Consider the following 5,463-nt stretch of genomic DNA (forward strand, 5'->3'; position numbering starts at 1 on the left):
TGAATTGTAGGAGAGCAGACTTAGAAGATAAAACACCTGATCAGCTAAATAAACATGACCGGTGAGGGGTCCAACATTTTGAGACGTCTAGGGTCTGTAGAACTAGTCCTTATAGGACAGTTATATGAGATAATGCAATACCAACAATATTTGCTCTTACCAGTCATTTGAACAACCTACCTAGAAAATGAATAAAAGAATTGTTGATGAACCTTCTGAACAGGAACAAAAACATAAAGAAATCAACAACAGCAATGCTCAGAACCCCAGTAAAGAAGGGGGTGAAGGGCCAGATGAGGACATTTTACCTCTAACCCTTGAAGAGAAGGAAAACAAAGGATACCTAAAATCTCTGTTTGAAATCTTGATTCTGATGGAAAAGCAAAACATACCTCTGGATGGACATGAGGCCGATGAAATCCCAGAAGGTCTCTTTGCTCCAGATAACGTTCACGCAGTGCTGGAGTGCTGGATAAATTGTGGTCAAGGGGTCCTGAGAAAGCGCTTTGAGACAAGAGCAGTTAACACGTTGTTTTGTTTAAAAAACACAGCAGAGGCAGATGTAGAGATCTGTGAGAGCTGTATTCGGGAATAAACTCTAAGGGAAGTGAGAGACTCACATTTCTTTTCCATTATCACTGATGATGTAATGGACATGGTAGGGGAAGGGCATCTACCTGTGTCGGTGAGGTTTGTTGATGAGTCTCGTTGAGGTTTGTTGATGAGTCTCATAAAATAAGAGGGTAATTTGCAGGCTTCCTGCCTTATGAAGCTGATGCAGAAATTTTGGCTGTGAAATTTCACACTACGATAGCTGAGAAGTGGGGATTAAATATGGAGTATTGTCATGGCCAAGCTTACGTTGTGTCTACTGAATTTTCTTCCAAAATGGAAGTTGTTCCTTCTAGACTTTTAGAGATATATCCCCAAGCTATCTACCCACTCTGCTCTTCCTGTGTCTTAAATATGTGATTGATAAAATCAGTACCTGTTATGGGAGTATCTGTTGTGTTAGGTACAATTGAGGGAGTTTGTTCTTTTTTTCCATCAATCACCACAACTGCTTTTAGAATTTGACAATGTAATTTCTGTTCTTTTTTCAGAACAGTAAAGAAAGGGATAAAGAACTGAAGGAACTCTGCCATTCTCGTGGACAGGCAGGCATGATGTTTTTGAAATTTTAGTGGAACTTCTGCAAGCATTTGTTTTATGTTTAGATGGTATAAATAGTGACACAAATATTAGATGGAATAACTGTGTAGCTGGCCGAGCATTTGTACTCTACAGTGCAGTAACAGATTTTGATTTCATTGTTACTATTGCTGTTCTTAAAAATACCCTATCTTTTACAAGAGCCTTTGGGAAAAATCTCCAGGGGCAAACCTTTGATGTCTTCTTTGCAGCCGATAGCTTGACTGCAGTACTGCATTCACTCAGTGAAGTGATGGAGAATATTGAAGTTTGTCAGGAATTTTGGTTTGAGGAAGTCACAAATTTGGCAACCAAACTTGATATTCAAGTGAAACTCCCTGGGAAATTTTGCAGAGCTTACCAGGGTAACTTGAAATCTCAGCTAACCTCTGAGAGTTACTATAAAGAAATCCTGGCTGGGCGCAGTGGCTCAAGCCTGTAATCCCAGCACTTTGGGAGGCCGAGACGGGCGGATCACGAGGTCAGGAGATGGAGACCATCCTGGCTAACACGGTGAAACCCTGTCTCTACTAAAAAATACAAAAAACTAGCCAGGTGAGGTGGCGGGCGCCTGTAGTCCCAGCTACTCGGGAGGCTGAGGCAGGAGAATGGCGTGAACCCGGGAGGCAGAGCTTGCAGTGAGCTGAGATCCAGCCACTGCACTCCAGCCTGGGCGACAGAGCGAGACTCCGTCTCAAAAAAAAAAAAAAAGAAAAGAAATCCTAAGTGTCCCAACAGTGGAGCACATTATTCAGGAACTTAAAGATGTGATCTCAGAACAGCACCTCAGAGCTCTTAAATGCTTATCTCTGGAACCCTCAGTCATGGGACACCTCCAATTCAATACGTCAGAGGAACACCAGGCTGACATGTATAGAAATGACTTACCCAATCCCGACATGCTCTCAGCCGAGCTTCATTGTTGGAGAATCAAATGGAAACGGGGAAAGACACAGAGCTCTGTCCACCATTTATGAAGCCCTCCACCTGCCTGACATCAAGTTCTTTCCTAATGTGTATGCTAAATGACCTATTGCCAAAGGTCCCATGTATTCCTCCTGTGATGAAGGTTGAGAATGAGCAGTATGAAAATGGATGAAAGCATCTTAAAGCATACTTCAGGAATACTTTGACAGACCAAAGGTCAAGTAACTTGGCTTAGATTAACAAATTTTGATATAAAACATGACCTGGATTTATTGGTGGACACGTTTTTGGTTTTTTGTTTGTTTGTTTGTTTTTGATGGAGTCTCGCTCTGTTGCCCAGGCTGGAGTGAAGTGGCGTGATCTCAGCTCCCTGCAAGCTCCGCCTCCCGGGTTCACGCCATTCTCCTGGGTGGACACATATATTAAACTCTATAAAAGTAAGTCAGAGTTTCCCACAGATGATTTAGAAACCATGGAAAATACCTAAGAGACTTTCAAAAATAGTCTTTCTTATATTTGATATTTGGAAGAAAAGCCTTAAAGTGTATGTAGGTCTTAATTACTTAATATCTTTGCCTATAGGCCTCCATTGAATACATTAGCCATTGATAATCTACCTGTTTAAACGGCCCGTTTGAACCCTCATGCTTTGAAGACCTGTCTGTTCTTCCAGAAGAGTACATTGAAAGTGCCATCTTTCACTTCCGCATGATCTCTGCGGGTGGCACTCTGCAATTGTTGAAGTCATTTTAGACATAGCATTTATTATCACTGTGGATCTCTGCTCAGGTGTTGAGTTACCAATTCTTTGAAGAAACATATTTTGAAGAAGTGTGGGAGGAAGGAATACATTTTATAAAGTGTTGAAGCCCGCAATTGACCTTTGACTAATAGGAGTTTTAAGTATGTTAAAAATCTATACTGGACAGTTACAATAAATTACCAGAGAAAGAGAAGCTTGTGAGCTTGCCAAGCAAGGATTCCAGGGTAGATTTTTGTCCTTCACAAATGAACTTAAAGGAACAAATGACAGTTAAAGGTTGAATGGAAGAGCCTGCTGTTGTTCCACATCTAGTTATTACCGTTTACATTCCTTTGTGGAGCCTACATCTTCCTAAGCTTTTTAGTAAATACAAGTTGAACACTTCTGTTTCATGGTTAAGACAGAATCAGAGGCTATGGATGCTGACAACTCATTTATCTTTTTTTTTTTTTTTTTTTTTTTGTCTTTTTTCATGACTCTTACCTACTGCCTCATCTTGATTTATAAGCAAAACCCAGAAAACCTACAAATATAAGTGTTTTGGCTTATCTAGAAAAACATGGAAAATATTGCAGTTATTTTTGGTGAGGAAAATAAACTTTGTATAATTCATTTCAATCTAAATAAAATGCAAATTTTGTTTTAAAAATTTGATTAATAAATCTTGATATCTTAATCAGGTTATAGGACCTTAATCATTTCGCAATTGTTGGGAAATAAAGCCGAGCATGTTTGATATCTTTTAAAGGTTAATATCATCTTTCTCCAGTATTGGTTGAAAGGGTAAAGATAATGTAAATTATCAAGCACAATTCTTGATACCTAATGGATAAAGCAATGTTTGTCTTACCTGCTTCCTTTTTCTCCAAAAGGTCATCAATGCAGAAAGATAAAAGAAATATCCACACATCCCTCCTAGCTGGGGTGGGGTCAGAGATGAAGTTTAGGAGGCCAAAACTGAGTGGTGTGGATCAGGATCCCAGAGATCACAGGAAACACCTAGAGCAGAGTCAGATATGGTAGTGGGCTGCAAACCAATCAGATAGAGTCCATAAAGCACCAGGACGAAAAAGGTGACCAAAAGGTGATACTGGGCTAAGTCAAGGAGACAGCATCCTTGAATAAGTGGGTTCTGGAAACTCCACTTCTAGAAAACAAAGGCAGAGGTTGTTTTGAAGAAATCTACAGCCTCATGCTATGGTGTGAATGTTTGCCTCCTCCAAGAGTCATGTTGAAGATTCGGTATTTAAGAGGTGATTGGGTTACATTTGCTCTTCTGTCATGAATGGAAGAACCTATTCGTGGATTAGTAGACTAATGGGTTATCACAGGAGTGTATCTGTTATAAAAGCCAGTTTGGCATTTTCTTGTCCTCTTGCCATGTGACACCCTGAGCTGCCTTAGGACAGAGTCCCCACCAGCAAGAAGGCCCCCATCAGATGCAGCCCCTCAACCTTGGACTTCCTAACCTACAAAACTGTAAGAAGTAAGTGTCTTTTCTTTGTAAATAACCCAGTCTCGTGCATTCAGTTATAGCAACACAAAACAGACTAAGGTGTGTACAATGGAAAATCCTATGGGAACCCAGCCGTTATGAGCTGGAGGTGAAGAAGAGAGTAGATGACAGAGAGTGATAATGTAGCAGGGATGGAATCATCCCATCTTTCCCAGTCCAGGGTGTCCAAAGGTATTTTCCTCTGGCTCCAAAAGTATTTTTGTCCTACAAGTATAGGAACTTCTCTCCCCACCCTCTGCACCCATGCACACACCAAGTTTCCAGCCGTCTCCTGGACTACACAGGGAAGGGGTACTCATAACCCCATAGAAAGACTGCATTCAGTCTTTGGCATGGGAGGTCTTGGAGACCCTGTAACCTATTGATTCCATGATATAATGGCTGGAGAAATTGCCAGGTGAGCTCTCAAATCCAGGCTGGTGATGGTCCCACTCAAGTGGTAGCGGACATTTGGTAGGTGAGGTTGCAATCCACAGACTGAGGGAGACTGAATTCAGGGAATAGAGAATATACTCAGAATTGTTGCCTTCAGGCCACAGAGTTTGAATTGGCTGTGTGGAGTGATGTTGCTATGAGGAATGTATTCATATACCTAGTTACCATATCACTCCACACAAACTAAATCACTCCACTCCATATAAACTAGGATAGCAGTTCCTATCCTAGTTTACCTGCCCTGGCATCTTCTGCCCTGCAAACTTATTACAGGACTAAGTTCAGGAGCAATTTGCTATGCGCATTCTCCATCCTATCCCCTAAACTTCTTCCTGCCTTTGGCTTTTGCAATCCTCTTCAGTATTCAGGCACAGGAGCAAGTCTTTCTGCTTTTTTTTCCACAGTAAACCTCAATAGCCACAGCACAAGATTCACTGGAAAGAATTTCAGCTTCGTCTAGGCTAAAGACATTATATAATAATATTTATAAAGGCAGACCAGGTGTGGTGGCTCACACCTGTAATGTTAACACTCAGGGAGGCCAAAGTGGGAAGACTGCTTGAACTCAGGAGTTCGAGACCAGCCTGGGCAACATAGTGAGACCTCATCTCTATAAAATAATAATAATAAT

The 5,463-nt window shown here is 41.1% G+C and overlaps 1 pseudogene; it reads left to right on the plus strand.

Moving 5' to 3' along the window:
• Positions 1-1,592: 1,592 nt before the first annotated feature.
• LOC135968479 (52 kDa repressor of the inhibitor of the protein kinase-like) lies at positions 1,593-3,657 on the plus strand (annotated as a pseudogene).
• The last annotated feature ends 1,806 nt before the right edge of the window (positions 3,658-5,463 follow it).

The sequence above is a fragment of the Macaca fascicularis genome, chromosome 1 (genome assembly GCF_037993035.2).
Source record: "Macaca fascicularis isolate 582-1 chromosome 1, T2T-MFA8v1.1".
In the NCBI taxonomy this organism is placed as follows: domain Eukaryota; kingdom Metazoa; phylum Chordata; class Mammalia; order Primates; family Cercopithecidae; genus Macaca; species Macaca fascicularis.